This window comes from Zea mays, chromosome 3 (genome assembly GCF_902167145.1).
Source record: "Zea mays cultivar B73 chromosome 3, Zm-B73-REFERENCE-NAM-5.0, whole genome shotgun sequence".
NCBI lineage: Eukaryota > Viridiplantae > Streptophyta > Magnoliopsida > Poales > Poaceae > Zea > Zea mays.
Window position 1 is genome coordinate 235,142,591 of NC_050098.1, and position 12,911 is coordinate 235,155,501.

The following is a 12,911-nucleotide window of genomic DNA, read 5'->3' on the forward strand; positions in this document are numbered from 1 at the left end:
GGCCGGTGCAGCACCCTTTCACGGGATCGTCCCCGGTAAGTGCGTCCTGCCCCTTGGGCAACTTGATTTGCCCGCCTGCTTCGGAACTCCCTCCAACTTCCGCAGGGAAACCCTCACGTTCGAGGTGGTCGGGTTCCGAGGAACCTATCATGTGGTGCTAGGGAGACCATGCTACGCCAAGTTCATGGCCGTCCCCAACTACACGTACCTCAAGCTCAAGATGTCGGGCCCCAACGGAATCATCACCGTCGGATCCACGTACCGCCACGCTTACGAGTGCGACGTGGAATGCGTGGAGTACGCTGAGGCCATCGCCGAATCTGAGGCCCTCATCGCCGACCTAGATTGCCTCTCCAAGGAGGCACCGGATGCGAAGCGCCACGCCGGCAACTTCGAACCGATCGATGCGGTTAAATCCGTCTCTCTCGACCCCAGCAACGACGCTTGCAAGCAAGTCAGGATCGGCTCCGAGCTCGACCCCAAATAGGAAGCAGTGCTCGTCGACTTTCTCCGCGCAAATGCCGAAATTTTTGCGTGGAGTCCCTTGGACATGCTGGGCATATCGAGGGATGTCGCTGAGCACTCGCTGGATATCTGAGCTGGAGCCCGACCCGTGAAGCAGCACCTGCGCCGCTTTGATGAAGAGAAGTGCAGGGCCATAGGCGAGGAGGTCCACAAGCTGATGGCTGCAGGGTTCATCAAAGAGGTATTCCATCCCGAATGGTTAGCTAACCCTGTGCTTGTGAAGAAAAAAGGTGGGAAATGGAGGATGTGCGTAGACTACACTAGTCTAAACAAAGCATGTCCGAAGGTTCCCTACCCTCTGCCTCGCATCGATCAAATTGTGGACTCCACTGCTGGGTGTGAAACCCTGTCATTCCTCGACGCCTATTCAGGTTATCACCAAATCAAGATGAAAGAATCCGACCAGCTCGCGACTTCTTTCATCACACCCTTTGGCATGTATTGTTATATTACTATGCCATTTGGCTTGAGGAATGTAGGTGCAACCTACCAAAGGTGCATGAACCATGTGTTCGGAGAGCACATCGGCCGAACGGTCGAGGCTTACGTCGATGACATCGTTGTCAAGACAAGAAAAGCCTCCGACCTCCTCTCCGACCTCGAAGCGACTTTCGGGTGCCTGCGTGCAAAAGGCGTAAAACTCAATCCCGAGAAGTGTGTCTTCTGAGTCCCCCGAGGCATGCTCCTGGGGTTCATCGTCTCCGAAAAAGGCATCGAGGCCAACCCGTAGAAAATCGCAGCCATCACCAACATGGGACCCATCAAGGATCTAAAAGGAGTACAAAGGGTCATGGGATGCCTTGCGGCTCTGAGCCGCTTCATCTCGCGCCTCGGCGAGAGAGGATTGCCCTTGTACCGCCTCTTAAGGATGGCCGAGCGATTCACTTGGACCCCCGAGGCCGAGGAAGCCCTTGGGAACTTAAAGGCACTCCTTACTAACGCGCCCATCTTGGTGCCCCCCGCTGCGGGAGAAGCCCTCTTGATCTACGTAGCCGCAACCACTCAGGTGGTCAGCGCTGCGATCGTAGTCGAGAGACAGGAGGAAGGGCATGCACTACTCGTCCAGAGGCCGGTCTACTTCATCAGTGAAGTGCTATCCGAGACCAAGATCCGCTACCCACAAATTCAGAAGCTACTTTACGTAGTAATTCTGACACAACGAAAATTGCGACACTACTTCGAGTCTCATCCGGTGATTGTGGTGTCATCCTTCCCCCTGGGAGAGATCATCCAGTGCCGAGAGGCCTCTTGTAGGATAGCAAAATGGGCAGTGGAACTCATGGGCGAAACAATTTCATTTGCCCCTCGGAAGGCCATAAAGTCCCAAGTCTTGGCAGACTTCCTGGCTGAATGGATCGACACCCAATTGCCGACAGCTCCAATCCAGCCCGAACTTTGGACCATGTACTTCGATGGGTCGCTGATGAAAACAGGGGCAGGTGTTGGCCTGCTCTTCATCTCACCCCTCGGGAAACATGTGCGCTACATACTGCGCCTCCATTTTCCAGCGTTAAACAACGTGGCCGAGTACGAGGCTTTGGTTAATGGGTTGCGCATCGCCGTCGAGCTAGGGGTTCGGTGCCTCGACGCTCGGGGCGACTCGCAGCTTGTCATTGACCAAGTCATGAAGAACTCCCACTGCCGCGATAAAAAAATGGAGGCCTACTGCGACGAAGTTCGGCGCTTGGAGGATAAGTTCCACGGGCTGGAACTCAACCATGTTGCTCGATGGTACAACGAGACCGCGGATGAGCTGGCTAAAATAGCCTCAGGGCGAACGACGGTTCCCCCGGACGTCTTCTCTAGGGACATATATCAACCATCCGTGAAACTCGACAACGCGCCCGAGCCCGACGAGACCTCGGCCCAGCCCGAGGTACCCTCGGCCACCGAGGGTGAGGCCTTGCGCATCGAGGGACAATGGAATGGGGTTGCGCCAAACCAAAACTGGCAGACCCCGTACCTGCAATATCTCCATCGAGGAGAGCTGCCCCTCGACAAGGCCGAAGCTCGGTGACTGGCTCGACCCGCCAAGTCGTTCGTTTTACTGGGTGATGAAAAAGAGTTGTACCACCACAGCCCCTCAGGCATTCTCCAACGATGCATATCCGTCGCCCAAGGACAAGAGCTGCTACAAGAAATACACTCGGGGGCTTGCGGTCACCATGCAGCACCTCGGACCCTCGTCGGAAATACTTTCCGATAAGGTTTCTACTGGTCGACCGCGGTGGCCGACGCCACTAGGATTGTACGCTCCTGCAGAGGGTGCCAATTCTACGCGAGACAGACACACCTGCCCGCTCAGACCCTACTGAGAGCACCTAGAGGGGGGGTGAATAGGTGATCCTGTAAAACTTAAAACTTAACACCACAAACTTGATTAAGAGTTAGTATAATGAAATCAAGTGAGTAGAGAGGAGAAATCTTGTGAAGTACAATAGACACAATAAGGACAAGCACAAGAGACACGAGGATTTATCCCGTGGTTCGGCCAAGTACAAAACTTGCCTACTCCACGTTGTGGCGTCCCAACGGACAAGAGTTGCACTCAACTCCTCTCAAGCGATCCGATGATCAACTTGAATACCACGGTGTTCTTCTTTACTTTTACTCTTTCCCGTTTGCGAGGAATCTCCACAACTTGGAGTCTCTCGCCCTTACAATAAGAATCAATATGGAGCACAAGAGTAAGGGAGGGAAGCAACACACTCAAATCCACAGCAAATATGCACACACAAAACCAAGACTTGAGCTCAAGACAATATCTCGAGGTTCTCACTAGAACGGAGCTCAAATCACTAAGAATGTCGAACAAGTGCGCAAGAATGAAGTGTGAGTGATCAACAATGCTCAAGGAATGCTTGGTTTCCTCCTCCATGCACCTAGGGGTCCCTTTTATAGCCCCAAGGCAGCTAGGAGCCGTTGAGAGCATTTCAAGAAGGCAATTCTTGCCTTCTGTCGCCTGGCGCACCGGATAGTCCGGTGCACCACCGGACACTGTCCGGTGCGGATCTCTTTCCTTATTTGGCGAAGCCGACCGTTGCAGTCTTGGAGCCGTTGGTGCACCGTACACTGTCCGTTGCACACCGGACAGTCCGGTGCCCCTTCCGACCGTTGGCACTTGCCACGCGTCGCGCGCGGATTCCGCGGCCGACCGTTGGCCCGGCTGACTGTTGGCTCACCGGACAGTCCGGTGCACCACCGGACAGTTCGGTGATTTATAGCCGTACGCCGTTAATTGCTTCCCGAGAGCAGCCAGTTGACAGACTCCGGCCTGGCGCACCGGACACTGTCCGGTGCACCACCGGACAGTCTGGTGCACCCAGACCGAGCTGTCTTTGGCTGAACAAAGCCATCCCTTTTCCAACTTGATTTCTTCTGTTTCCAGCACTTAGACACAATACATTAGTCTCAAAAACAATGTACTAAGTCTTAGAAACATACCTTTTTACTTGATTTGCACTTTGTCCATCACTTTGCATAGATTAACATAAGTCCACTTGTGTTGGCACTCAATCACCAAAATACTTAGAAATGGCCCAAGGGCACATTTCCCTTTCAATCTCCCCCTTTTTGGTGATTTATGCCAACACAATAAAAAGCAACTAAAGTAAGTGCAACATCAATACAAATGAGAACTCAAAATTGTTTTGATTCAAATTTGGCATATATGGATCATTCTTTGCCACCACTTGGTTTGTTTTTGCAAATCAAACTCAATTTCCTATCTCTAAGTAAAACACACTTGTTGAAACATAAAGAGAGATATTTCAAGAGAAATTGATCAAAGATTCAAAAACTCCCCCTTTTTCCCATAATCAAGCCTTCTCCAACAAGAGACCAATGTTTTGACAATAAATGACAAACATGAGTAGACAGGAGTATTTAGACAAACAAAGACTCTAACTCTACTATTTTCAAAATACTCAAGTGGTAGCTGATCCATTTCTTGCTTTGGCCTTATTTTCTCCCCCTTTGGCATCAAACACCAAAACGGGATCAACTTTGGCCCTTTAACCCCATTGCCTCACCAAAATCTTCAATTAAGAGTAAAAAGGCAATAAGAGTACCAAGATGAACTTGGAGTGAGTTACTCTCTCATCGGAGTGCAGTGGAAGTCTTGCTTGGTCCAAGTCCACCTTTTCCCTTTCAAACCTCCTTTGAGACTAAATTAAGTAAACTCAAGCACACAGTTAGTCTCAAAGGGTCAAGTTGTAGCACATCTCCCCCTAAATATGTGCATCACTTGCAAATGGACTTGTGAGGTCCGAGGAGTGCTTGTACAACTTGAGCACCATAAATAAACAACAATATGCATTAAGGAACATGATCAAGGCATAAAACACATGTATGCTATAAATCAATCCAGGTTCCGCGAATCTAAGACATTTAGCTCACTACGCAGCTTGCAAAAGGTCGACTCATCTAGAGGCTTGGTAACGATATCAGCTAGCTGGTTTTCGGTGCTAACATGAAACACTTCGATATCCCCCTTTTGCTGGTGGTCTCTCAAAAAGTGATGCCGGATGTCAATGTGCTTTGTGCGGCTGTGTTCAACAGGATTGTCCGCCATGCGGATAGCACTCTCATTATCACATAGGAGTGGGACTTTGCTCAGATTGTAGCCAAAGTCCCTGAGGGTTTGCCTCATCCAAAGTAGTTGCGCGCAACACTGTCCTGCGGCAACATACTCGGCCTCAGCGGTGGATAGGGCAACAGAAGTTTGTTTCTTAGAACTCCACGACACCAGGGACCTTCCTAAGAATTGGCACGTCCCCGATGTACTCTTCCTATCGACCTTACATCCAGCATAGTCGGAGTCTGAATATCCAATCAAGTCAAAGGTAGACCCCTTTGGATACCAGATCCCGAAGCAAGGCGTAGCAACTAAATATCTAAGAATTCACTTCACGGCCACTAAGTGACACTCCCTTGGATCAGATTGAAATCTAGCACACATGCAAACGCTAAGCATAATATCTGGTCTACTAGCACATAAATAAAGTAAAGACCCTATCATAGACCGGTATGCCTTTTGATCAACGGACTTACCTCCTTTGTTGAGGTCGGTGTGTCCGTCGGTTCCCATCGGAGTCTTTGCGGGCTTGGCGTCCTTCATCCCAAACCGCTTGATCAAGTCTTGCGTGTACTTCGTTTGGGAGATGAAGGTCCCATCCTTGAGTTGCTTCACTTGGAACCCAAGGAAATAGCTTAACTCGCCCATCATCGACATCTCAAACTTTCGAGTCATCACCCTGCTAAACTCTTCACAAGACTTTTGGTTAGTAGAACCAAATATTATGTCATCGACATAAATTTGGCACACAAAAAGATCACCATCACAAGTCTAAGTAAAAAGAGTTGGATCGGCTTTCCCAACCTTGAAATCATTAGCAATTAAAAAGTCTCTAAGGCATTCATACCATGCTCTTGGGGCTTGCTTAAGTCCATAGAGCGCCTTAGAGAGCTTACACACGTGGTCGGGGTACCGTTCATCCTCAAAGCCAGGGGGTTGCTCCACGTACACCTCCTCCTTGATTGGCCCGTTGAGGAAAGCGCTCTTCACATCCATTTGGAACAACCTGAAAGAATGGTGAGTAGCATAGGCTAACAATATGCAAATTGACTCTAGCCTAGCCACAGGAGCAAAAGTCTCCTCAAAGTCCAAACCTGCGACTTGGGCATAACCTTTTGCCACAAGTCGTGCCTTGTTCCTTGTCACCACCCCGTGCTCGTCTTGTTTGTTGTGGAACACCCACTTGGTTCCCACAACGTTTTGCTTGGGACGAGGCACCAGTGTCCAAACTTCATTTCTCTTGAAGTTGTTGAGCTCCTCTTGCATGGCCAACACCCAGTCCGGATCTAGCAAGGCCTCTTCTACCCTGAAAGGCTCAATAGAAGAGACAAAGTAGTAATGCTCACAAAAATTAACTAATCTAGAACGAGTAGTTACTCCCTTGCTTATGTCACCCAATATTTGGTCGACGGGATGATTCCTTTGAATCGTCGCTCGAACTTGGGTTGGAGGTGCCGGTTGCGCTTCTTCCTCTATCACATGAACATCTTGTGCTCCCCCTCGATCACACGCCTCTTCTTGATGAACATGTTCATCGTCTTGAGTTGGGGGATGCACCATTGTTGAGGAAGAAGGTTGATCTTGCTCCTTTTGTTCCAGTGGCCTCACATCTCCAATTGCCATGGTGCACATTGCGGCCGTTGGAATGTCTTCTTCATCTACATCATCAAGATCAACAACTTGCTCTCTTGGAGAGCCATTAGTCTCATCAAATACAACGTCGCTAGAGACTTCAACCAAACCCGATGATTTGTTGAAGGCCCTATACGCCTTTGTATTTGAGTCATAACCTAACAAAAACCCTTCTACAGCTTTGGGAGCAAACTTAGAATTTCTACCTTTCTTCACTAGAATATAACATTTGCTCCCAAATACACGAAAGTACGATACATTGGGTTTGTTACCGGTTAGTAGCTCATATGAAGTCTTTTTGAGGAGGCGATGAAGATAGACCCGGTTTATGGCGTGGCAAGCCGTGCTCACGGCTTCCGTCCAAAACCGTTCGGGCGTCTTGAATTCACCAAGCATCGTCCTTGCCATGTCTAGTAGCATCCTGTTCTTCCTCTCTACCACACCATTTTGCTGTGGTGTGTAGGGAGCGGAGAACTCGTGCTTGATTCCTTCCTCCTCAAGATACTCCTCCACTTGAAGGTTCTTGAACTCGGACCCATTGTCGCTTCTTATCTTCTTCACCTTGAGCTCAAACTCATTTTGAGCTCTCCTTAGAAAGCGCTTGAGGGCCCCTTGGGTTTCAGATTTATCCTGCAAAAAGAATACTCAAGTGAAGCGGGAAAAATCATCAACTATAACAAGACCATACTTACTTCCTCCTATACTTAGATAGGCGACGGGTCCGAAGAGGTCCATATGAAGTAACTCCAGGGGTCTTGATGTTGTCATCACATTTTTGGCATGATGAGGGCTTCCCACCTGTTTACCTGCTTGACAAGCTGCACAAGGTCTATCTTTTTCGAAGGTTACATTAGTTAGACCTATCACGTGTTCTCCCTTTAGAAGCTTGTGAAGGTTCTTCATCCCCACATGTGCCAAACGGCGATGCCATAGCCAGCCCATGCTAGTCTTAGCAATTAAGTATGCATCTAGACCGACCTCCTCTTTTGCAAAATCAACTAAATAAAGTTTGTCGTCTAGTACACCCTTAAAAGCTAATGAACCGTCACTTCTTCTAAAGACAGACACATCTATATTTGTGAATAAACAGTTATATTCCATATTACACAGTTGACTCACAGACAACAAGTTATATCCAAGCGACTCAACTAAGAACACATTCGAAATAGAGTGCTCGGATGAAATAGCAATTTTTCCTAACCCTTTCACCTTGCCTTGGTTCCCATCACCGAATATAATTGAATCTTGGGGATCCTTGTTCTTGACGTAGGAAGAGAACATCCTCTTTTCCCCCGTCATGTGGTTTGTGCATCCGCTGTCGATAATCCAGCTTGAGCCCCCGGATGCATAAACCTGCAAGGCAAATTTAGGCTTGGGTCTTAGGTACCCAACTCATGTTGGGTCCTACAAGGTTAGTTACAATAGTTTTAGGGACCCAAATGCAAGTCTTGTCTCCCTTACATTTGGCCCCTAATTTCCTAGCAATTACCTTCTTATCCTTTCTACAAATAGCATAGGAAGCATTGCAAGCATAATAAATTGTAGACGGTTCATTCATTACTTTCCTAGGAACATGAACGATATTTCTTCTAGGCATGGCATTTTTCCTAGCCAAATTTCTATGATGCATAGAAGAACTAGAAGCAAACATTGCATTTGAATCATAAGCATGTGAAACAACATCATTGCAACTCCTATCATGATGAACATTCCTAGAATATCTCCTATCATGGTATAAGAAAGCATGGTTCTTTTGAATACTATTTGCCATAGGGGCCTTCCCTTTCTCCTTGATGGAGATGGAAGCCTTATGGCTTGTTAAGTTCTTGACTTCCCTCTTGAAGCCAAGACCATCCTTAATTGAGGGGTGTCTACCAACCGTGTAGGCATCCCTTGCAAATTTTAGTTTATCAAAATCATTTTTGCTAGTCTTAAGTTGGGCATTAAGACTAGCCACTTCATCATTCAATTTAGAAATTGAAACTAGGTGTTCACTACAAGCATCAATATTAAAATCTTTACACCTATTGCAAATTACAACATGTTCTACACAAGATGTTGATTTATTGGCTATTTCTAACTTAGCATTCAAATCATCATTTATGCTCTTTAAGCTAGAAATAGAGTCATGGCATGTAGACAATTCACAAGAAAGCATCTCATTCCTTTTAATTTCTAAAGCAAGGGATTTTTGTGCCTCTACAAACTTATCATGCTCATCATATAAGAGATCCTCTTGCTTTTCTAACAATCTATTCTTATCATTCAAAGCATCAATCAATTCATTTATTTTATCAATCTTAGTTCTATCTAGGCCCTTGAATAAACGAGCATAGTCTATTTCATCATCATCACTAGACTCATCCTCACTAGAAGAAGCATAAGTGGATTTTCGAGAGTTTACCTTCTTCTCCTTTGCCATGAGGCAGGTGTGATGCTCATTTGGGAAGAGGGACACTTTGTTAAAGGCGGTGACGGCGAGTCCTTCGTTGTCGGAGTCGGACGACGAACAATCCGAGTCCCACTCCTTTCCAAGGTGTGCCTCGCCCTTAGCTTTCTTGTAAGCCTTCTTCTTTTCCCTCTTGTTCCCTTGTTCCTGGCCACTATCATTATCGGGACAATTAGCGATAAAATGACCAATCTTACCACATTTGAAGCATGAGCGCTTCCCCTTTGTCTTGGTCTTGTTGGGATGCTCCTTGCGACCCCTTAGCGCCGTCTTGAAGCGCTTGATGATGAGGGCCATCTCTTCCTCATTGAGTCTCGCTGCCTCAACTTGTGCCACCTTGCTAGGTAGCACCTCCTTGCTCCTCGTTGCTTTGAGAGCAACGGTTTGAGGCTCGTGGATTGGACCATTCAAAGCATCATCAACGTATCTAGCCTCCTTGATCATCATCCGCCCGCTCACGAACTTTCCAAGTATCTCCTCGGGCGTCATCTTGGTGTACCTAGGATTTTCACGAATATTGTTCACAAGATGCGGATCAAGGACAGTAAAAGACCTTAGCATTAGGCGGACGACGTCGTGGTCCGTCCATCGCGTGCTTCCATAGTTCCTTATTTTGTTGACGAGGGTCTTGAGCTGATTGTACGTTTGGGTTGGCTCCTCGCCCCTGATCATTGCGAATCTCCCAAGTTCGCCCTCCACCAACTCCATTTTGGTGAGCATGGTGACGTTGTTCCCCTCATGTGAGATTTTGAGGGTGTCCCAAATATTCTTGGCGTTATCCAAGCCGCTCACCTTATGGTATTCATCCCTGCACAATGAAGCTAGAAGAACAATAGTAGCTTGTGCATTTTTATGAATTTGCTCATTAATAAACATGGGACTATCACTACTATCAAATTGCATTCCACTCTCTACTATCTCCCATATGCTTGGATGGAGAGAGAACAAGTGACTACGCATTTTGTGACTCCAAAATCCGTAGTCTTCTTCATCAAAGTGAGGAGGTTTACCAAGTGGAATGGAGAGTAAATGAGCATTTGCATTTTGCGGAATACGAGAATAATCAAAAGAAAAGTTTGAATTGACCGTTTTCTTTTTCTCGTAGTTGTCGTCGTCTTTTTGGGAGGAAGAGGACTCGTCGCTGTCGTCGTAGTAGACGATCTCCTTGATGCGCCTTGTTTTTTGTTCTTCTTCCCGTCTTTTCTTTTGTGGCTTGAGCCCGAGTCAGTAGGCTTGTCATCTTTTGGATCATTGACGAAGGACTCCTTCTCCTTATCATTGACCACCATCCCCTTGCCCCTAGGATCCATCTCTTCGGGCGATTAGTCCCTTTCTTGAAGAGAACGACTCTGGTACCAATTGAGAGCACCTAGAGAGGGGGGGTGAATAGGTGATCCTGTAAAACTTAAAACTTAACACCACAAACTTGATTAAGAGTTAGTATAATGAAATCAAGTGAGTAGAGAGGAGAACTCTTGTGAAGTACAATAGACACAATAAGGACAAGCACAAGAGACACGAGGATTTATCCCGTGGTTCGGCCAAGTACAAAACTTGCCTACTCCACGTTGTGGCGTCCCAACGGACGAGAGTTGCACTCAACTCCTCTCAAGCGATCCGATGATCAACTTGAATACCACGGTGTTCTTCTTTACTTTTACTCTTTCCCATTTGCGAGGAATCTCCACAACTTGGAGTCTCTCGCCCTTACAATAAGAATCAATATGGAGCACAAGAGTAAGGGAGGGAAGCAACACACTCAAATCCACAGCAAATACGCACACACAAAACCAAGACTTGAGCTCAAGACAATATCTCGAGGTTCACACTAGAACGAAGCTCAAATCACTAAGAATGTCGAACAAGTGCGCAAGAATGAAGTGTGAGTGATCAACAATGCTCAAGGAATGCTTGGTTTCCTCCTCCATGCGCCTAGGGGTCCCTTTTATAGCCCCAAGGCAGCTAGGAGCCGTTGAGAGCATTTCAAGAAGGCAATTCTTGCCTTCTGTCGCCTGGCGCACCGGATAGTCCGGTGCACCACCGGACACTGTCCGGTGCGGATCTCTTTCCTTATTTGGCGAAGCCGACCGTTGCAGTCTTGGAGCCGTTGGCGCACCGGACACTGTCCGGTGCACACCGGACAGTCCGGTGCCCCTTCCGGTCGTTGGCACTTGCCACGCGTCGCGCGCGGATTCCACGGCCGACCGTTGGCCCGGCTGACTGTTGGCTCACCGGACAGTCCGGTGCACCACCGGACAGTCCGGTGATTTATAGTCGTACGCCGTTAATTGCTTCCCGAGAGCAGCCAGTTGACAGACTCCGACCTGGCGCACCGGACACTGTCCGGTGCACCCAGACCGAGCTGTCTTTGGTTGAACAAAGCCATCCCTTTTCCAACTTGATTTCTTCTGTTTCCAGCACTTAGACACAATACATTAGTCTCAAAAACAATGTACTAAGTCTTAGAAACATACCTTTTTACTTGATTTGCACTTTGTCCATCACTTTGCATAGATTAACATAAGTCCACTTGTGTTGGCACTCAATCACCAAAATACTTAGAAATGGCCCAAGGGCACATTTCCCTTTCACCTACAAACAATACCCATCACTTGGTCGTTTGTCGTATGGGGTCTGGACCTCGTCGGTCCCTTGCAGAAGGCACCCGGGGGCTTCAAGCACCTGCTGGTCGCCATCGACAAATTCTCCAAGTGGATCGAGGTCCGACCCTTAACCAGCATCGGGTCCGAGCAGGCGGTGGCGTTCTTCACAAATATTATCCATCGCTTTGGGGTCCCGAACTCCATCATCACCGACAATGGCACGCAGCTCACTGGGAAGAAGTTCCTAGACTTCTGCAAAGACCACCACATCCGTGTGGACTGGGCCGCCGTAGCCCACCCAATGACAAATGGGCAGGTGGAGCGCGCCAATGGTATGATTTTGCAGGGACTGAAGCCGAGGATCTACAATGACCTCAATAAGTTCGGCAAGCGGTGGATAAAGGAACTACCCTCGGTGGTTTGGAGTCTGAGGACGACGTCGAGCCGAGCCACGGGTTTCTCGCCGTTCTTTTTAGTCTATGGGGCCGAGGCCATCCTACCCATGGACTTAGAATACGGTTCCCTGAGGACAAAGGCTTACGACAACCAAAGCAACCAGACCAACCGAGAAGACTCGTTGGACCAGCTGGAAGAAGCTCGGGACGTGGCCTTACTACACTCGGCGCGGTATCAGCAGTCCCTGCGACGCTACCACGCCCGAAGGGTTCGGCCCCGAGGCTTCCAAGTGGGAGACTTGGTACTTCGGCTGCGACAAGACGCCCGAGGGCGCCACAAGCTTACTCCTCCCTAGGAAGGGCCCTTCATCATCGCCAAGATTTTGAAGCCCGGGACATACAAGCTGGCCAACGATCAAGGCGAGGTCTATAGCAACGCTTGGAACATCCAACAACTACGTCGCTTTTACCCTTAAAATGTTTCAAGTCGTTTATGTACCTCGCTTTCTTTACATGCACAAATAAAGTCTAACCATCAGCCTTGCCTCGGTAAAGCCCGACCCTCCCTCGGGGGCTAGAAGGGGGGAACCCCCTCTACGTCAAAAATTTTCCTCGGAAAAGTCTTTTGCCAGAACGTCTTTTCGCGCTTTTTGACTGCGTCGATAACATAATCCTAAAGACGAGCGAGAGAGACCTTGAACGGCAAGGTCGACCGAGCCGAGGGACTCCTA